This window comes from Polypterus senegalus, chromosome 6, assembly GCF_016835505.1.
Source record: "Polypterus senegalus isolate Bchr_013 chromosome 6, ASM1683550v1, whole genome shotgun sequence".
Lineage (NCBI taxonomy): Eukaryota > Metazoa > Chordata > Cladistia > Polypteriformes > Polypteridae > Polypterus > Polypterus senegalus.
In genome coordinates this window covers 159355721-159378445 of record NC_053159.1, presented here as the reverse complement: position 1 = coordinate 159378445, position 22725 = coordinate 159355721, and the positions used below count along the sequence as shown (strand labels likewise).

At 37.8% G+C, this 22725-nt stretch overlaps 1 pseudogene; it reads right to left on the bottom strand.

The window, feature by feature from the left end:
• Positions 1-1437: 1437 nt before the first annotated feature.
• The window catches only part of LOC120530672, a 44037-nt pseudogene continuing 22749 nt past the window's right edge, over positions 1438-22725 (bottom strand).

The following is a 22725-nucleotide window of genomic DNA, read 5'->3' as shown; positions in this document are numbered from 1 at the left end:
TTAATTAAAGAATATGAATCAACTAGATTAAGATTAACAGCAAATTTACACACGGTGGGAGTTGAAGGTGGAAACCAGTACCCCAGTATAAGAGGAGATTTAACCAGGATTGTACTAAACACAGCATTAGCATCTGTGCTAATAACAAACCCATAATCATCGTGTGTAAAGTGTGTATTGTGAATTTCCCCTTGGGATTAATAAAGTATCTATCTATCTATCTGTCTATAGAATCTGACTAACCAAGTCCTGGAAGAAGATACCTGTGGTAATGTGCCTCAGCCATTAAATAAAATTAGTTTAGTGTCCTCTGCATTTGTTGGAAAAAAAAAAGAACAAAATGTATAAAGAATAAAAGCTTCTCTTTTTCTCCATTTACAAAGTGCAGAAGGACGTCTTCACAGACTATATGAGTGCCTTCTGGAGAACATTGCGGCAGGTCTCATGTAGGAGTGGAAAGAGGGCTCCTGCAATTGACTGGCTGGGATGGCGTGCGTTGTAGGTCTTCCACTCATGCGCATGCCTCCCGCGACCTCATAATGCTAGAAGAGTGAGAGAAAGTGCAAAGTACCTTAGTATCGGCTTGCCGTGGCTTAGAAATGGGATCCCGTATTGGCAGTTGTCTGGGCAGTAGCTCAGGGAAGGGAAGAAAAAATAAAAAAGGGCTTACTTTCACTTTTGGGAGAAGTGCAGTACGCGTGTCAAATGCGGGAATAGCTACGCGTGCGCGTGCTGGTTGCTCACAGTTTTATAAAAGTTGTGTGGGGTGGGAGACGCCACTCCTTGTAGTCTCATCCACGTCAACATGCGGCTTTGGAGGGATGATGTTCAGAGGCTTAATTGGTTGGCGCAAGGGCCAGGGGGTCTTCTGGCTTGATCTTGCTTAGAGAGAGGTAGATGGTAGAACATTGTATTGAATTTACCAAGTACTACTGCTTGTGCATTGATTTTTGTTAATATTTTTTCTTCCTATGTAAATATCCCTGGATTAACTTTGCTGGAGGTATTTATTGGGTTGTGGTTAATGATGCACTGTTTATTTTTCTATATACACTTTTTCTTTTTCTTTATTTTGAATATTATTGTTTTTGGGAAACATGTATTATACACTATTTGGAGGAGCCACTTCCTAACTTGGATTACTGTGGAGGAAGGCAGCTTTATTTTTAATTGTTGTGTATATATGGGTTTCATTAATATGTGTGTATTTTTCTTTTTGTTTTGGACTTTAAGTCAGCTCTGTAAATACTGTAAATAGTCATCATTTTTGGACTTATAACTGTTTTGTGTATCCTTTGCAGTATTGCACTGTGTATTAATATTCTGTATATTAGCCGCAGGACATTATTTTTGTTTTTCTTTATGTGCACTTGTAAATAAAATTTCACTTTATTTTTGCAAAAATCTCCCTGTCTTACACCATCATCCTGGTCACACTCAGTCCCACATACTAGACACCAAGAGTGTAGGCTTTTGTCCCCCAATTCCCACTACACAGGGTGTCACAATACCATGAAAGGGATTGGGAGCATACAGATCAATAAATCCAATATTCCTACCACCAAGCTCAGACAGGAGATAATAGTGCATTCCATTTGAGTCACATCCAGAGCCCAGAACCTTAAGCTGAAGGAAGCACTGAACAAGTATCACAACTTCACACCTGCAAGAGGGGCAGATGACGTTGAGAAAACGATACAACATAAGATGTTCATTTGACCAAGCACTAACATTCCCAGAAAAAAAGGAAGAAGGTCAAAAAGATGTGGCAAAAGAGCCATGCACTCCTGCAAATTCAAAAAACACGTCTCAGTAAAACTCACCCTCTCCCAAAAAACAATATAAAACCTGTAACCCCACTCTCTGGATAATCACTTCCACAACCATGTAAAAAGCCAGTAATGAAACTTTGATCTTTTAACTTTAACCTTGTAGAGAAAAGCCAAGCAAAATGACACCTTTTATTGGCTAACTAAAAAGATTACAATATGCAAGCTTTGTAGGCCTGAGTTGCCTCAAAAGCTTGCATATTGTAATCTTTTTAGTTAGCCAATAAATGGTGTCATTTTGCTTGGCTTTTCTCTACATTCATAATGGCTAACACGGTATAACACCCTAGTACTAACTTTAACCTTGAATGAGTGAGGCAAAAAGTCTACCTTAAGCAGGGTTGGCACGTCTTATGCAAACATCTAGCCCAAGGAGAGCTCAAAACCCACAAAGTGGCACAAGAAAATAGGTCAATACCTGACTTATACAAACTGATACATTGAAAAGCTGATGGTGTCATTCTTGTCAGAGATTTGAGAGCGATGGATTAGGTACATACCTTCGAAAAGAAGGGTAGGGGGTCCTTGTTAGATGAAAATCACACTAATAGACCAAAGGAGGGGAGTTGAAAAATAGTCCAAAATACCACTTTATTTAAAAAAAATGGAAGCCAGTGAAAGCCCATTTTCCCCCAAAGATGTCCACCAAAAATATCCCAATTGGCCAATTGGACAGGAAAACCACAGACCTGGCAATGCTGGCGCTGAGAGACCTTGGAGATGTAGTAAAAGACTCAAAAGGAAATATATGTACAACCTATAACCCGTTACTAAACTGCAAGAGGCTGCATGCATCCAACCACACTTCGTCAGAAAAGATAAAACAGATAACAACAATGAAAGTCTCAGCTGTCCACATCAGCGATTATATGGAGCATAAGCTTAGTGCCACCCCTAGCCAAACTGGGGTCCTACAGTATATAGAATCTTCATCTTGAGTCCCCTCAAACTCCCCAACTGGACCCTCCCTGAATCCACTATATTAGTACTTCTTATAACATCTTTAATTTGAAAAAATATAAATACATAATACATTAACAAGCACACATCACAAACATAACTATAACTAATACTTGAAATGTCACACAAAAAAAAAAATGCAAAGAAAAATAAAGTGAAAAACAAAAAAACAAGATAAGAGGATTTCTCCTTCTTTCCACAAAAAATGCTAACCTAGAAAAAATTAAAGATCTTCAAAAACTTTATACAAATAAAACAAGTCAAAACTCACCGAAAACTAGTCCCACCGTTTCCTCTTGTTCTTTTAATTCTCACAGTCTCTATTCTCCATTCTGTGTTATACATGACAGGAGATGGTTTTTCTGCATAAGCAAGTTGATAAAAGATATCCCTTAGTGCAAACTATCTCTTTTTATATGGTTGTGGGAATGTCAGGATTTTCTCCTCAGATGCTAATCCCACCCCTGATTGGGGAGCACGCAGTGACACTGCCTGCACTTTTACAGGAAGCCCATACGTAACTGAATTCAAACTCACATGTGGTGTGCGCGCCCAAAACCAGATGAGGTTCAACTCTTCTTTCTCTTATGTCACTTTGAAAATCTGGCATTTGAAATTTATTATTGCCTTTTCTTCAGCTTCAGCATGTTAGTATTGAGCTATCTTCTTCTTCTACTCAGAGGTATTATATATTGGCCATGTAGTACTCCACAATATGAAATATGCCTCGGGCGTGCATACCCATTGGGCTACGCTGACTTCTTCTTACTTGGAGCATCCTCACACCATTTCATCTCTCCAAATTTAAGTGCCTCTTAACTATTTACATAAAAAGAAAGACAAAGTGGTAAGATGTATTGAGTGGTCTGTGGTGAAATGTGTTTTAATTTGAAAATTGGGCGCTCTGCCTCGGTGTTGGGGTGGGCATAGATGAGCATGCTGGCATTGCTGGGCAGCCCCAGGGTGTAGATGTAGGAATTGGATGATTGCACATTCACGTGCTGACACGCGTAGTTCAGCCAAATTGTGAGAGATCGAACAGGGAGAACTAAAGAGGAAAAGTCTGGAGGTTAAAGGTAAAGAATCAAAGGCAAAGAATCATGGGGTCCCCACAGACAGTGAGGGTCGGTTTGGGAACACATGCCAGATATAAAGGGTTGACTGCACCATTTGTAAGACATTCCCTTTTGCCGAGGAGACCAAAAAGGGTAAGTAGAGGAGTCATTGGTTTTTAGAAATAGGCAAAGGGGCTTGAGCGGAATTTTTATGGATAGACCCTGACTGTGTTTTTTTACCTTTAATTGTACTCTTTTTTTGGATTATTTATTTATTTGCATTTTAACCTCCACAAGAATAGTTGTTATGATTAATTATTAAAGACTGCACTGCACTGTTTATGTTTTTTTTTTAAAATAAGGCACTTTTATGTACCAGCTGTACATTCTGCAAAAATGGCGATCAGTTCATAAAAGAGGCCTGAGGCACAAGAGAAAGAATAGAGCAGAGGCAAAGCAAAGGTCAAAACCAATAGTCAAGAAGATGGAATGTCAGAGCCAAATTCTAAACCAAAAATCAGAGTCAAAATACAGAGCTGTTTTTCAATAACCAGTAAACAAAATAATAAATAAATAAAGTGGGCCACTAGGATTGGTCCAACATCAGATAGAAAATGGCCCCTCACCAATTACCCCGGTCTTATGCCCATAGAGGCCATACTGTATCTGTAGCAACCAGGATCTGTATCAGGACTACTGAAGCCTCAAAATGGCCATTTCAGTCTAAACAAAATGAAATTCAAAAAGACATTAAATAAAAGTTCATTTCTAAAGAAAGGTTGAAATGAAGAAAATAACAGAATTAAATTCCCTGAGTGCATAAAACCCAGAAAACAACACCTAGATGATTGTTATAGCCTATGAAAAAAACGTAAAAAATTCAAAAGAATTCAAAATGTCAAAAGAAACTATTCATTACACCACCCTCCATCTTTTTGTTAATCATCTTCATTGCCCAGTCCATCCTTGGTCGTGAGTATTGATATCCCAAGTTCAAGGATGAAAATGCCAACTGCAGTTAACCTGGGCATCACAGGCTATGTTTAAATGAAAAATCTAAATCCCCTGAGGTGGCCCATCACACTGCACCAGTGATGATTTAGGTGTGTCATATTAAAGGTGAAAACTCATGCAGTCTATTATTGAAGACATTGAAGAGACTTATTCTACTGATCAGTGTTAAAAAGCTAAATCAATTCCAGTGTGATTCAATTTGGTATAATGGTAAAGTGTGAACACTTCCAAGTGAGGGTGAAAACTTTTTATGGCCACTTTATAATGACTTGTCACAGAGCCTGTCAAGGACAAGTAATAGCAAATATTTTGTAAGTTATTCTATCTATAGCTTTTCCTCTATTTGTGTGTGTCTGAACATCTCTTCACCAGCGCTCCCTCTCTTGAACGCATTACTGTAAAGCCTGTTTCTCAGACTCCGTCATTATTTTCAAGGCCCCTTTCTTGCCTCCTGTCCAGTTTTATACATTGGGTTTTTGAAGGTGACTCTCAGTGTGCACCTTTACTCCTCCTCTTGTGCGTCTCACACTCTCACTTCATTTTTGTCTTGTCACCAAAGCCAAACTGACCAATCACACCAAATCTAAACTGACAAATCTGATTGCTCCAAGGAAATGGACAGTGTTTAATTATACAGTAAATTGTGTTACTCATTACCCTGTTTGAAATATTAAATCATACCTAAAACGGTCACATCTCATTTAATTTACTGCAGTGGAGCCAGAAACTTACTTAGCAACAGTAAATGTAAAGCACACTAAAACTGTATAGGATGTTAGCCCATCAAAAGGGATTTTTGCCATCGACTCATCTCACCAAGTTTAAATTTACCAATTAAAAAGCTGTCAGAAGACCTCAAGGTCCCAGGTGGGAATCAATTATGGCATCTGATAGGTGCTCGGCCTCTTCTAGAAATGATGGTTACATGGCAAGGAGAAACTTTGGACAGGGTACCATCCTCCAGTGAATACTCAGAGTATCTTTATACAGTATATAAAACGCTACCGTGGCTGTTTGTCTGTCCAGGGTTTTAAATTACTTGTAGCTCATAAACCATTTTTTCCTATTGACCTGAAATTTGGTATACATATACTACGTGACATCTACTATCCGCTTTCAGGGTGATGATTGACCTCTAAGGTTATTCCTCTTTTCATTTTTATTTTATTACTAGCAAAATACCCGCGCTTCGCAGCGGAGAAGTAGTGTGTTAAAGAAGCAATGAAAAAGAAAAGGAAACATTTTGAAAATAACGTAACATGATTGTCAATGTAATTGTTTTGTCACTGTTGTGAGTGATGAGTGTTGCTGTCATATATATATATATATATATATATATATATATATATATATATATATATTTACACACACACATAAACATATATACATATCTATACATATACACATATATATACACACAAATACATATATATATATATACATACATACACACACACATATATAAACATACATATACATATACATACATATCTACATATATACACACACAGCTATTTCGTATCAGTGCAATACGCTGCTTGTTAAAACGGATAACTACTGCTCTTACGTGCAAGTCTGCGTGGATATTATGAACTATCGATTTGTTCAAGTTCTATTTAAATTTTAAATAGAAGGAATTTTTATTTAGTCGACAGAAATATCTTTGGTAGGAATGGTAAAAACAGACAGGAATATTATTCCTGAATAAATCAACTCAAACCTTAAACAACTTATAATATTTTGCTCTCCATAAAAATATATCCTGTCTAAATTATACAAGTTAGAAATAAAGTAAACGTTAAAAGAACAAACATTCAAATTTCTTTACTCTTATGTAATTTTATATAAAAAATAAACTATAAAAATATATCCTGTCAAAATTATACAAATTCAAATATGAACATGCTGCATAACAAAACCTGGAAATATAAATAAAATGTGTTCCTTTCAGCAATAACAAATCAAATCATTCAGTTGTCTTTGCTCATATGTCATTTTAGAGCTGGACGCCTGGCATCTTTTTTTGGCCACAGGTTCGTTTCTGTTTGGTGTGAGGTTCTGTGTTGTGGAGATTCTCAGGATGGATTGCAGGTGCTCATCAGTGAGGCGACTCCTGTGTGCTGTTTTGTTAGTCTTTATCACTGAGAAGAGCTTCTCACACAGATATGTGCTACCAAACATGCACAAGGTTCGAGCCGCATGTAGACGGACTTTTTTTGTTCTTCAAAGTCACCAAAGCGCCGTGCAAACTCAGTGCGCCAGTTTATCAGCAAAGTGCGATTTTGGGAACACCGTAGTGACGACTTGGTTTAACATTACTTGGCAACAGGGAAAGTGGGGCAAGGTGAACTGGTGCATTTGTGTCTCCCATAAAAGCAGCTTCACTTGAAATCACTTTGTGATTGTGCACGGTAAAAACGTCGCTGAAGTGTCAGATTCTTATTTAATTCTTCTGCTTTCTGTATCTTCTGCATTGCATTCAGGTCTTTCAGGTTACCCTGATGTTTTGTCTCATAGTGCCGTCTTAGATTAAATTCTGTAATTACAGCCACATTAGCTCCACAAATGAGACACACGGGTTCAGTAAACATATACTCAGCCTCCCATCGGTTTTTAAAGGCTCTATTTTCAGAATCAACTTTTCTCTTCAGCATCGTGTGAGCTAGCTTCGCAATAACTTGCAGCATCATAAGCTAGACTTGATTAACGCGGTAAGTGTTCGGCCAAGGCAGCTGAAGCGCTGCATTATGGGATCTGTAGTTTATTGTGTTACCAGCGCTTCATATACCCGGCCATTAATAACAATAATACAGTATATAAAATGATCTCGGGCCGGATATAATTACACGCCGGCCGGATGTGGCCCGCGGCCCTTGAGTTTGACACATATGGACTAAATAGAACTTGAAAAGATATATTTTTTAAATGTGATCGCAATTCAGATAGAGTTGACGCACTACAGCCTGCATGCCTCAATAAGTCATCCTCCCTCGCCTTACTTTTTACCGCTCATCTAATGAATACACTGAGTATGGCTTTACCAAAACAATCATTGATGGCGAATAAAGTATCCATTATTCGAGTATGTAGATCGGGTATATATATACATATATATATACCCGCCTATCGCAGCGAGAGCGTAGTGTGTTAAAAAGCTATGAAAAAGAAAAGGGAACATTTTAAAAATAACGTAACATGACTGTCAATATACAGTATTTGTTTTGTGAGTGTTACTGAGTGTTGCTGTCATCAAGGATTTGATTATCATTATTTCTTTCAATCAGGTTCGTATTTGTAGGATGTGTTGTGTTCAAGTTACATTCCGTGTTTGTCAATCGCTGTAAAGATGACAGGTTTCATTCATCGATTCGCTTCTTACTGCATCAATAAACAGGTCGTCTTCTTTATCTGAGACCTGACACACTGCATGCACGGGTTTTTTACACTGTCTTCCTTTAGCGGGACATTGACTTTTTCCACCGTGTGCTTTGTTTCCACAGTAGCTGCATTTATGAATATGCTTGTATGTATCAGACGCTTCATATTTTTTGCTGCCTTTTCAATTGTGTAATTAGTTTTTGTTCAGCTCTTTGGAACTGTTGCTTTTGTCTGTGCACGCGCCAGTTCACGTGAGCTGCTCCGTGTACATGCATCGAAGTTTCCCAGCTGTGCTGGTGCCATGTCGTGCTATGTCCATGGCTGTATTTAATGTTACCTTAGTCCTGGCACTTAAAACTTTCTCTCGCAGTTTCGCTGAGTTTGTGCCAAACACCACCCTGACCATCTCATCTTCCTCTGCATAAGCACAGTCCTTCACCCGTGAATATTTAATCGTGGCAGTTTGCTATTGGATTGCCGCTGACGGACGGCCTTATATGGGTAGGCACTAAATTACAAACGCCAGCGGCAGCCTGTCTATGAACTTAATTTAAAGTTTAGGTTTACATCATGCTTTGTTTCCGAAGTAGCAGAACTCATGAATATGGTTGTATATGTCACTCACTCGCTTCTTATTGTTTCGCTGCCTTCTCAATTATATAATGCATGTTTTCTTCAGCGCTTTTTGGGCCTCTTCCTGGTTTTCTACGTACTGCGTGATTACGTGGAAGGCGTGATGATGTCACACGAAACTCCGCCCCCACGGGTTTCAAGCTCATCTCCATTACAATAAATGGAGAAAAACAGCTTCCAGTTATGACCATTACGCGTAGAATTTCGATATGAAACCTGCCCAACTTTTGTAAGGAAGCTGTAAGGAATAACCCTACCAAATTTCAGCCTTCTACCTACACGGGAACTTGGAGAATTAGTGATGAGTCAGTGAGTGAGTGAGTGAGTGAGTGAGTGAGGGCTTTGCCTTTTATTAGTATAGATTCATACAGTTGCCGTTCTCATCCCTAACCACCTTCGCCGTCACTTTCCCTACCTCTTCATGTCTTAAATCATTCTTGAGGTAGATGGAAGACTTAAGTGCTAACTTAAGTGAAAAATTAAAGAAACCATACTAAGTAATTGCAACACAAACACTGACTTAATCAGTTTTAACATGAAAAGATGCCGACAAAAGAAGAAAAGAAGCAGGCTGCCAGGGTGGATAAAATAAGAGCTGCTCTGGAAGCAGCAAGGCATCAACCTTTGATCAAACGAATGCTAAACATACAGAGTAAGAGTAGGAAAACAATGAATGCTCAAGGCAAGCATATTCACTGCATGTTATCGTGCTGTGCACCATTACTAGCAACCTAATATTGTGTAATTTGTTTGACTAAGAATGAATGCTTAGACTACAGAAGAAAAAAATAGAAGTGGAAATAATATAAGAAGTATTCAGCATAGCTTTTAGTTAGGGATGTAACTGACTGCAAGACATCGAAAACTTGATTTTTTTTCATTTTATTTATTCTCGATCTTTCTCACAGTTTTTTCCTAATCTCTGTGACACCTGGCTCTAGATACCGCAAAGCGTGTTCTTTCTTTTTCTCAGCTGGGGACCTGAAGTCTACAAAAGGTGGCCAAGGGATGTCAAGGAAGTCACTTGCACCAGAATTTGCCCCAAGAGGTCTTTAAAAGGAACAGTCGAGACTCCCTCTTCTGGTCACATGACCCGGGTTGGCTGCACAAAAGGACCTGCTGGAAGAGGGCTAGTTAGTTCATAAAACTCCATCTGCTCATAGATGTACAGTTTGTCCATTTTTGGAGTCAGGCCCATAAAGTTCCAGAAAAGAAAGACTAAGATTTATGGATAAGATCACAAAGCTAAAAGTGCTACACTGTATTTTTTATTTTTTATTTTGTATTTCTTTCCTACTGTAGGTTTAATAAAGATTAAATTTTGCTGGTTACATTGCTTGGCTGTAGTGTGCTTTCTCTTCTTGGTGGTCCTAGTGGTCACATCTAATAGAAGTCCCACTGTAGTACAGCCTAAATTCAACATGCTAAAAATAAATTAAGATTATTAATCAAAACATATAATAACTACTATTATCATATTTTTATTTTTGCATTAGATTGACCATTCTTTTTTGGCAATTTTTCCTGTTTTTGTTATTTTTCCTTTATTTCAGATAAACAAATGTCTCATTTGAAAGTGATTCTGTGCAGTAATTCTTATTTTGTCGTTGCCATTACTCCTGTAAGAAGGAACATGCATTCATATTCTTAATACAGCGTTTCTCAACCTTTAAGTATTTGCGACTTTTCATAACAGTTTTAATCGCGCCCCCCCTAACATTTTTTTGAAATGTAGATGCATATTTTATTATACCTACTTATCTTGACATTTATCTAACTTTATATTTATTGTTCTAGTATCAGAATTTAGTTTAAGTTCATTTGTTTTAGTTTCAACAGATTTTTTTTTCATATTTTTGATTCTTGTTTTCTTTTTTTCACATCTTCACGCCCCCCTTTTTGTTACTTCGCAGCCCCCCTAGGGTGGCCCGCCCTACAGGTTGAGAACCACTGTCTTAATATAATCTTGCTAATGAGACCATAAGATGTAGTATCTATCTATCTATCTATCTATCTATCTATCTATCTATCTACTGAATATACAGACTGGTGCCTAAGCTGCAGTTAGTGGGGGATTGTCAGGCATGCTGGGTAGTCTCAGAAAACAAAAAGAAATCATTTATGCTGCTGAAACTGTCTAATATATAAAATCAATTTTTAATATGGTGAAAGCAAAGTATAAATCATGTTAATGCATACATTTGAAGAATTTTATTCTTGTATGATTGACATATCCTTATCCATAGGCATTAGAATTCCTTGACCTGTTTCCTTGATGTTTTAAAGAGTAATTGGATGACATTTATTAGTATGTAGGTAAATAATAAAATGTTTTTTAACTGTATATTTGTATATATCTTTTTTCATTTCATTAAATGAGTTTTTTACAGCCTTGTACTCAATTACTATAACACCAGAATTACCCATGTCAAGGTTTTTTCTTATGTTTTGAATATTAGAAAGAAGCAATTTTTTCAGCACACATTTCCTTAATTCTGAAATTCACTGAAAAACATTATACAGTACAATATTTTGAGATTAAAATGACTCAAGCAGCTGATATCCTTGGCTTCTAAATGCATTATTATTAAATGTAAACAAGTTCCAATCATTTTTCTGAGGCTAATTTTTTCTAGTACATGGTCATAAGGACCTAACACAGCAAGTTCCTGCCCCAGACATCCTTAATACATACAACCATCATACAATAACTCAGACTAATGTGCAGTCAATGTAATAGACATATGGAAGGAGTGCATAGTCCTCAAAATAAAAGCTTGCGCCAAAATCGAATGAGCATGTACAATCCCACACCAAAGGTAGTTCATTGGGAATTGATTGGCCCGCTGATGAGCTCTACTGGCTCATGTATCTCTCATCCTGGGTGTAAATGCCATGTCTGGTTGCGCTCCATCTGTGGAGTATGTAAATTATCCCTAAATCTGCATGGGTCTTTCTCCAGGTAATCTGTTTTTTCTTCTACTAACAGAATAATATGTAGCATATACATTGATAGTATTTTTTAATTAATGTCTAATGATATAAATGTTTAAACAGGAAAGGAAGTTTATGTCTAACAATATTGAAATGCAAGGATATGGCTGTTGTTGCTCTGGAATATTTATGACTCTTCTAGATCTGATAAGAAAATTTTGTTAGGAGGTTTTTAAGCCAATTTTGAGCCAGCAGCTGTGGCAGGGAGGGGAAGAGTTGACTAGAGTGGGCCTGTTATGCAGGGGAACTTTACATTCTCCTAGCCTATCTTCCTAGAAAGAAAGGCTGGAGTGTAACGCAGGTTTGAGAAGGCAGTGTACGACTTTTGAAACTGGAGAAATGCTGACAGAAACAAAACAGGACTTGGGTTGTGCCTGAGCTGTGTCATTTAGAACTACACTCCCACACTGCTCAAGAGATGTGTAAAGATGCCACAGGATTCCTTACTATTCACTATTCACTATATCACTACATTTTACTATACAGAGGCTTACTCTCTCTCTCTGCCATTTTCCATCCTTAGAAGAGGAGGACAGGTCATGCTGCCTGTTTCTGTGACTCCATTAAGTGGCCATGCAGGAGCAAAGGTCAAGACGAATAAGAGAATAATAAGACAGATAGCCTCCTACTAGTAAGCATATGGACGCAAGATGACCTGCTACTTAGGTTGTAATGGTATTTTGTCACATTAATTTTGTTTTGTTTATTATTTTGAGCTTATCTTTATATATAGTACACTGCTGTGGCTGTTCGTTTGTCTGTCTAGGATTTTAAATCACCTGTCCTGTAGGTTGCAAACCATTTGACATATTTACCTGAAATTTGGTACACATATACTATGTGACAACTACTATCCACTTTCAGGCTGATGATTGACCTCCAAGGTTATTCCTCTATTTATTTTATTTTATTGTAGAACTAGCAAAATACCCGCGCTTCGCAGCGGAGAAGTAGTGTGTTAAAGAAGTTATGAAAATGAAAAGCAAACATTTTAAAAATAACGTAAGATGATTGTTAATGTAATTGTTTTGTCATTGATATTGAGTGTTGTTGTCATATCTATCTATTTATATATATATATATATTTATATATATCTGTATATATCTGTATATATATATTTATATATATCTGTATATATATATCTGTATATATCTGTATATATATATATATATATATATATATATATATATATATATATATATATATATATATATATATATATATATATATAGCAAAATACCCTGATTGGCAGCGAGAAGTAAAAAGAAAAGGAAACATTTTAATAATAACGTAACATGATTGACAATGTAATTGTTTTGTCATTGTCATGAGTGTTGCTGGTATATATATATAAATATATATATATATATATATACATCTATACACATATATATACACAGTTATATATATATATACATATACACACATACATATATATACATACTGTATATATACATACTGTATATACACATATACATATCTACATATATACTGTATATACACATTTATATATACAAATCTACATATATATATCCACATATATATATATATTAGGTGGGACTCGATTAAAAAATTAATCCAATTAATTAGAGGCTGTGTAAGAATTAATCTTGATTAATCGTATGTAATCGCACACGTAAATTTGCCCCAAATCGCAAATGGTTTTTTTTTTTAATTTAAAAGTGTTTTAGTGGGCTTACAGAATCAAATAATAGACATGTACATGAATATTGTAAACTGAAGCTGTTTTAATTTCTGAAAAAAAGCCTTTAAACTGCATTTGAATTCAAAACAGAAACAAAAATATCATCCCTGGTTAAAATTGGGCAGACTTAAAAATAAAGTGGTAGTTTAAGTACTTTAAGTAGATTTTCAGAATAGTATTGTCTTTAAATAATAATAACCAAAATTTCAACATAAAGTGCAGTTTTTCTTCTGAAAAAAATAAGTCAGAAACATAAAAGGTAATTTGACCAACTTAATCTTTAAACTCTGAGTAACCTTAGCCAAAATTATTTTGTACATTAGGCTAAAACAGTGTGATCATTGAACATTTTGTAATTAGATGTAATTAGAATTACTAACGGTCACGGAAGTCCAATGATCCCCAGTAAGAGCCACAAAGTCCGCTTTCTGTAATGCATCTAATTTTGCTTGCTTTTCATTGTGCACAAAACCATGCTTTTATCAAGGCTTCGGGAAGTCGAAATGATCAGTCGTAGGAACGCGCTTTATTCCGACTCTAACATTTTGTAGCTGTGATGTGTGCATCAGTGTAATGGATGTACCAGGAAATGATGCATTGACAAAAGTTCCCGTTTGCTTGGAATTGAAAGTGTGATTAAATGCGTTATTTTTTTAAAGCGTTATGGAGTACATGCATCGAAGCTTCTCAGCTGTGCTTGTGCTAATAAAGGGAAACATTTTAAAAATAACGTAACATGATTCTGCGTTAACCTAATATTTTTTCATACGCCCCAAACCAAGGAGATGAAGGTAAAATGAATCAGTAGCGCGTACATACTCAGTGCATCCCTCTCGGGAATCGAACCTCGAATGTCGGCATTAGAGGCGAAGACTCTACAATTGTCTATGCGAGAGTATGTACTGTAGATAGGGGTATATATATACATTTAAATATATACCCGCGTATCGCAGTGGAGAAGTAGAAGTTATGAAAAAGAAAAGGGAACATTTTAAAAATAACGTAACATGATTGTCAATATACAGTAATTGTTTTGTGAGTGTTATTGAATGTTGCTGTCATCAAGGATTTGATTATCATTATTTCTTTCAATCAGGGTCGTATTTGTACGATGTGTTGTGTTCAAGTTACATTCCGTGTTTGTCAATCGTTGTAAAGATGACAGGTTTCATTCATCGATTCGTTTCTTACTGCATCAATAAACAGCTCGTCTTCTTCTTTATCTGAGACCTGACACACTGCATGCACGGGTTTTTTTTACACTGTCTTCCTTTAGCGGGACATTGACTTTTTCCACCGTGTGCTTTGTTTCCACAGTAGCTGCATTTATGAATATGCTTATCAGACGCTTCATATTTTTTGCTGCCTTTTCAACTGTGTAATTCGGTTTTTGTTCAGCGCTCTTTGGAACTGTTGCTTTTTATCTGTGCACTGCGCCAGTTCACGTGAGCCACTCGGTGTACATGCATCGAAGGTTCCCAGCTGTGCTGGTGCCATCTCGTGCTATGTCCATAGCTTTATTTAATGTTACCTTAGTCCTGGCACTTAAAACTTTCTCTCGCAGTTTCGCTGAGTTTGTGTCAAACACCACCCTGACCATCTCATCTTCCTCTCCATAAGCACAGTCCTTCACCCGTGAATATTTACCCGTGGCAGTTTGCTATTGGATTGCCGCTGACGGATGGCCTTCTATGGGCAGGCACTAAATTACAAACACCAGCGGCAGCCTGTCTATGAACTTAATTTAAAGTGTAGGTTTACATCGTGCTTTGTTTCCGAAGTAGCAGAACTCGCTTCTTATTGTTTCGCTGCCTTCTCAATTATATAATGCATGTTTTCTTGAGCGCTTTTTTGAGGTCTTCCTGGTTTTCTATGTACTGCGTGATTACGTGGGAGGCGTGATGATGTCACATGAAACTCCGCCCCCACGGCGTTGAAGCTCATCTCCATTACAGTAAATGGAGAAAAACTGCTTCCAGTTATGACCATTACGCATAGAATTTCGATATAAAACCTGCCCAACTTTTGTAAGGAAGCTGTAAGGAATCAACCTGCCAAATTTCAGCCTTCCACCCACACGGGAAGTTGGAGAATTAGTGATGAGTCAGTGAGTGAGTGAGTGAGTGAGTGAGTGAGGGCTTTGCCTTTTATTAGTATAGATCAACTTTCTGCAGCTTTTAGTTGTTATTCGAGGGTTCTTTTTTACTTTCTTGTATACGATGTATAGGGAAAGTATTGTAATCGTCCAAAAATTCAACCTCGAGATTAGATAGATAGATAGATAGATACTTTATTAATCCCAAGGGGAAATTTACAGATTTTAATAAATCTTGGCGTTTTAGATCTCCCTGAGTCGAATTATGTCTGTGTGTGTGTGTGTGTGTATGTGCGTATGTAAACATGATAAAATGAGTTTCACTTTGGTCAACCAAATTATGCATATAAGTATTAGGTACAAATGTAGATTTCTATCAACTTTTGAGCTATTTCCACTAACCAGAAGTGGTACTTTTTTTACTCATGTAGCTGCAGAGTACAATTTATTTAACTTTATTTTTATTATAATTGTTCAATATATTATTAACTAGCAGAATACCCGCGCTTCGCAGCAGAGAAGTAGGGTTTTAAAGAAGGTATGAAAAAGAAAAGGAAAAATTTTAAAAATAACGTAACATGATTGTTAATGTAATTGTTTTGTCATTGATATGAGTGTTGTTCTCATATCTATATATATATATATATGTATATATATATATATATATACATCTTGTGAACCTCGCCCCGGACACGGTTCTTCTGACCGCCTCCTTCCTCCTCCAGACGTTGCCACTCTTCCACCCGACTCTTGTCAATGACTAGAGGGAGGCGGCCCCTTTTATAAGAACCCGGATGGGCTCCAGCTGCTTCCCGGCAATCTCCCGCGGACACACCCCTGTGTGGCGGAAGTGCCGGCTGCGCACCCGGAAGCCGTCCGGGTGTCCCCTGTCGTCTTCCCCCCGGCACTTCCTGGTGTGGCGGAAGTGCTGGGCTCCTGGGATAATCAGGCACTGGGCGCCGCCTGGCGGTGGCCACGGGTCCCTACAGGGCTGGGCTTCCAAGCCCTCTGCCCAAGGCCTCCAGTATAACCAGGACGGACGCCCCCTCTCGGTCTGGAGGAGGCACAAGTCCTCCTCTGGTCCTCCTGGGCGTCCTGGCCGGGCTCCAGCCCCGGCCGGGGACCACAATCTATATATATATATCTATCTATATCTATCTATATCTATATATATATATATATATATATATATATATATACATATATAGCAAAATACCCGCGCTTGGCAGTGGAAAAGTAGTGTGTTAAAGAAGGAAAGAGAAACAAAAGGAAACATTTTGAAAATAACGTAACATGATTGTCAATGTAATTGTTTTGTCACTGTCATATATATATATAGCAAAATACCTGCGCTTCGCAGCAATGTCGTGTGTTAAAGAAGTTATGAAAAAGAAAAGGAAACATTTTAAAAATAATGTAACATGATTGTCAAAGTAATTGTTTTGTGTATTTGGCGGCAGCGTAACGAAGTTGTTTTCGTAGCTGCATCAGAAAATGTACCACAACGCTTTGACACGCCTCCTTTTTTACTGTTTTCTCACAGCTTGGATTGCTGCTGTCATAATCGGTTTGAGTCTACATATATATATATACAGTAATCCCTCCTCGATCGCGGGGGTTGCGTTCCAGAACCCCGCGATAGATGAAAATCCGCGAAGTAGAAACCATATGTTTGTGTAGTTATTTTTATATATTTTAAGCCCTTATAAACTCTCCCACACTGTTAACATTATTAGAGCCCTCTAGACATGAAATAACACCCTTTAGTCAAAAGTTTAAACTGTCCTCCATGACAAGACAGAGATGACAGTTCTTTCTCACAATTAAACGAATGCAAATAGATCTTCTTCTCTTTAGGAGCAGAGAATTTCACAGGGAGAGAGAGAGAGAGCGCTCGCAAAGGAAAGCAAACAATCAAAAAATCAATACGTGTGCTTTTAAGTTTGCCGCGGCATTTTTTAGAGGAGCGTCAGTAGTCTTCTAAGCAAACAGCCTCTGTGCAAACAGCCCCTCTGCTCACATCTCCTCCGTCAGGCGCAGAACGTCAGAGGGAGAGAGCGAGATTAAAGCAACAATCAAAAAATCAATACGTGTGCTTTTGTGATTTTAAATATGCCGAGCACCGCAATAAATATTGCAATAAATATGCCGAGCACCTCTGCTCACACCCCCTCCATCAGGCGCAGAGAATGTCAGAGAGGGTGAGAGAGAGGCAGAGACAAGCAAACAATCAAGCATATCTTATAGCATTGAGGAATTTTAGTTAATATGTAATACATGCTCTGATTGGGTAGCTTCTAAGCCATCCGCCAATAGCGTCCCTTGCATGAAATCAACAGGGCAAGCAAACTGAGGAAGCGTATAGCATAAATTAAAAGACCCACTGTCTGCAGAAATCCGCAAACCAGGGAAAAATCTGTGATATACAGTGGTGTGAAAAACTATTTGCCCCCTTCCTGATTTCTTATTCTTTTGCATGTTTGTCACACAAAATGTTTCTGATCATCAAACACATTTAACCATTAGTCAAATATAACACAAGTAAACACAAAATGCAGTTTTTAAATGATGGTTTTATTATTTAGGGAGAAAAAATCCAAACCTACATGGCCCTGTGTGAAAAGTAATTGCCCCCTTGTTAAAAAATCACCTAACTGTGGTGTATCACACCTGAGTTCAACTTCCGTAGCCACCCCCAGGCCTGATTACTGCCACACCTGTTTCAATCAAGAAATCACTTAAATAGGAGCTGCCTGACACAGAGAAGTAGACCGAAAGCACCTCAAAAGCTAGACATTATGGCAAGATCCAAAGAAATTCAGGAACAAATGAGAACAGAAGTAATTGAGATCTATCAGTCTGGTAAAGGTTATAAAGCCATTTCTAAAGCTTTGGGACTCCAGCGAACCACAGTGAGAGCCATTATCCACAAATGGCAAAAACATGGAACAGTGGTGAACCTTCCCAGGAGTGGCCGCCGACCAAAATTACCCCAAGAGCGCAGAGATGACTCATCTGAGAGATCACAAAAGACCCCAGGACAACGTCTAAAGAACTGCAGGCCTCACTTGCCTCAATTAAGGTCAGTGTTCACAACTCCACCATAAGAAAGAGACTGGGCAAAACGGCCTGCATGGCAGATTTCCAAGATGAAAACCACTGTTAAGCAAAAAGAACATTAGGGCTCATCTCAATTTTGCTAAGAAACATCTCAATGATCGCCAAGACTTTTGGGAAAATACCTTGTGGACTGATGAGACAAAAATTGAACTTTTTGGAAGGCAAATGTCCCGTTACATCTGGTAAAAGGAACACAGCATTTCAGAAAAAGAACATCATACCAACAGTAAAATATGGTGGTGGTAGTGTGATGGTCTGGGGTTGTTTTGCTGCTTCAGGACCTGGAAGGCTTGCTGTGATAGATGGAACCATGAATTCTACTGTCTACCAAAAATCCTGAAGGAGAATGTCCGCCATCTGTTCGTCAACTCAAGCTGAAGCGATCTTGGGTGCTGCAACAGGACAATGACCCAAAACACAACAGCAAATCCACCTCTGAATGGCTGAAGAAAAACAAAATGAAGACTTTGGAGTGGCCTAGTCAAAGTCCTGACCTGAATCCAATTGAGATGCTATGGCATGACCTTAAAAAGGCGGTTCATGCTAGAAAACCCTCAAATAAAGCTGAATTACAACAATTCTGCAAAGATGAGTGGGCCAAAATTCCTCCAGAGCGCTGTAAAAGACTCATTGCAAGTTATCGGAAACGCTTGATTGCAGTTATTGCTGCTAAGGGTGGCCCAACCAGTTATTAGGTTCAGGGGGCAATTACTTTTTCACACAGGGCCATGTAGGTTTGGATTTTTTCTCCCTAAATAATAAAACCATCATTTAAAACTGCATTTTGTGTTTACTTGTGTTATATTTGACTAATGGTTAAATGTGTTTGATGATCAGAAACATTTTGTGTGACAAACATGCAAAAGAATAAGAAATCAGGAAGGGGGCAAATAGTTTTTCACACCACTGTATATTTAGATGTGCTTACATTTAAAATCCACGATAGAGTGAAGCCTGAAAGTCAGCGATATAGCTTAGGATTACTGTATATATATATATATATATATATATATATATATATATATATATATATATATATATATATACATACATATATACACATACATATCTTCATATCTATCTATATATATATATATATATATACATATCTATATACATATTTACATATACACATATATATATATACACACCTATTTACATCATATATACACACACATACATACATACACACACACAAATTATATATGTGTGTGTGTGTGTGTGTGTGTGTGTGTGTATGTATGTGTATATATATATATATATATATATATATATATACACATACATACAAAGATACACACAGGTATATATATGTATGTGTCTATATGTGTGTGTATAGCTTTGGTCACTGAGTGCAAGGGAAAAATAATAAAATATAGTCTATAAGTTATTAAACAGTAAAACATTAACGTTTTAAGAAGTACAGGTACATTGAGCATTACTGGAGTGGTTATGGTAAACTACATTTTAAAGACTGTGTAACACAACAGGTAAGTAGTACTAACAGCAGCTAAAATGTATATGGATCATCTCTTGGTAGTTGATCCCTTTTGTAAGGCGCTACACGACGGCTGTGGTATAGAAATTACATTTTCTATGTGAACATTCAAATTTGTGCCTCTGGTAATGTGCCTTACTGGCATTACCAGCAATTAAAGAAAATTAGTTTTGTGTCCTCTGCAGTGTTAAGAGAGAAAGGCTTTGGTTTGGGATAAAAGGAAAAAAAGTGTAAAGAAAGGAAAGTTGCCTTTTCTTTTATATAGTATAGAGAGATGTGTTCACTGACGATATGATCGCCTTTTGAGGACAGTCGCGGCGGGTCTTGTGTAGACTGGTGAGACGCCCCTGCCATTAATCAGTCCTCCACTTGTGTGCGTGTCTTCATAATCTGACGACCTCATAATTGTATACGTGCAAAAGAAAGTGTGAATCGCCTTAATATTAGTTTGCCGCGGTGTAGAAAAGGGGTCCCGTGTTTGCACTTGTCTGGGCTATAGCGCAGGGGAAGGATGGAAAAAATTAAAAGTGCTCACTTTGACTTAAGGCAGAAGCACAGTCAGCATCTCAAAGGCCGGCACAGCAATGTGCACGCGCCGGCTGCTCGAGTTTTGCTGGGCAGGAGACCCCAGTTTTTGCAGACACGTTGACAATATCAAAAGTCTCAGCGCTCTTTGCAGGTCATTCATATATATATATATATATATATAGCAAAATACCCGCGAAGTAATGAAAAAGAAAAGGAAACATTTTAATAATAACGTAACATGATTGACATTGTCATTGAGTGTTGCTGTCATATATGCCTGCCTAAATAAGTCACCCTCGCTTCGCTCTTACTTTTTTACCGTTCATTTAATCATGGCTAGTGGCGGAAAAATTATAAAATGGAAGGAGGATTACACTGAGTATGGCTTTACCAAAACAATTATTGATGGCGAATCGATTATTCATAAAGCTTGAACTGGTGATCTGTTTTTCTGTGTTAACCTCATATTTTTTCATACTTCTTCTCAAACCAAGGGGGTGCGAGGGTAAAATGAATCGGGATGCGCTGATCAATGTAATCGGTGTACCAGGAAATCATGCATTGACAAAAGTTCCCCTTTGCTTGTAATGCAAAGTGTGATTAAATGCATTATTTTTTAACGCGTTATGGAGCACATGCATCGAAGCTTCTCAGCTGTGCTTGTGCTAAGAAAAGGAAAGATTTTAAAAATAACGTAACACGATTGTCAATGTAACCTTTTGTAAGTAGTGCCTGGAGGATTCAGTGTGGAGAAACTCTAGAGACAGCGTGTGTATTAACTTGTGAATTTTTCTGTATTTGGTGGCAGTGTGACGAAGTTGCTTCGGAAGACGGCGTTAGCCGCAGAGCTCAGCTCAGAGCGAAATGAGGTAAATGGGAGGGAAGATGATGACGTGACTCCCCCACCCGCCTTAACTGTCAATCCCCCACAAACACAGTCTCTCGGAATTTGCATAAGCACAATTTGAACTTAGTTACAAAGTGATCAAAACTCTCGTTTATATCCTGCGTCCTCTCATTAAACTTGTATCCCGCATTACCCGTGGGCATGAGAAACGCCAGCGGTAGCCTGTCTATGAACTTAATTTAAAGTTTAGGTTTACACCTTGCTTTCTTTCCGAAGTAGCAGCACTCATGAATATGGTAGTATATGTCACTCGCTCGCTTCTTATTGTTTCGCTGCCTTCTCAATTATATAATGCATGTTTTCTTCAGTGCTTTTTGGAGGTCTTCACTCTGCACTGCGTTGACAGTCAGTTCACGTGATTACGTGGGAGGCGTGATGATGTCACACGAAACTCCGCCCCCCCACGGCTTTCGAGCTCAACTCCATTACAGTTAATGGAGAAAAATACCTTCCAGTTATGACCATTACGCGTAGAATTTCGAAATGCTGCCCAACTTTTGTAAGTAAGCTGTAAGGAATGAGCCTGCCAAATTTCAGCCTTCTACCCACACGGGAACTTGGAGAATTAGTGATGAGTCAGTGAGTGAGTGAGTCAGCGAGGGCTTTGCCTTTTATTAGTATAGATTTGATTTGATTTGTTGTTGATGGTTCTTTAATGTACATAATATTAAAATATAATCATTATCTTGTGGTTTACTCCTCAAATATCCATCTGAGTATACGAGAAAGTCAAAGGGAGCCCACTCCCGATTTTCTGATCTGCACTGTGCCTTTTTACTCATCTTGGCTAGAATCCACAGTACTACATCATTTCTGTTTATATGCATTTTTTCAAACTGTAGACAGATGAATATCTGAACTCCTTGAAATTACTTTGAAACCCTTTCCCGGTTTATACATATCAACAATTCTTGATTGTAGATCTTCTGAGATTTCTTTTTTGTGATGCATGCTTCACGTCAGCAGATGCTTCTTGTAATTAGCAAACTCTTATTGTCCCAATCTTTT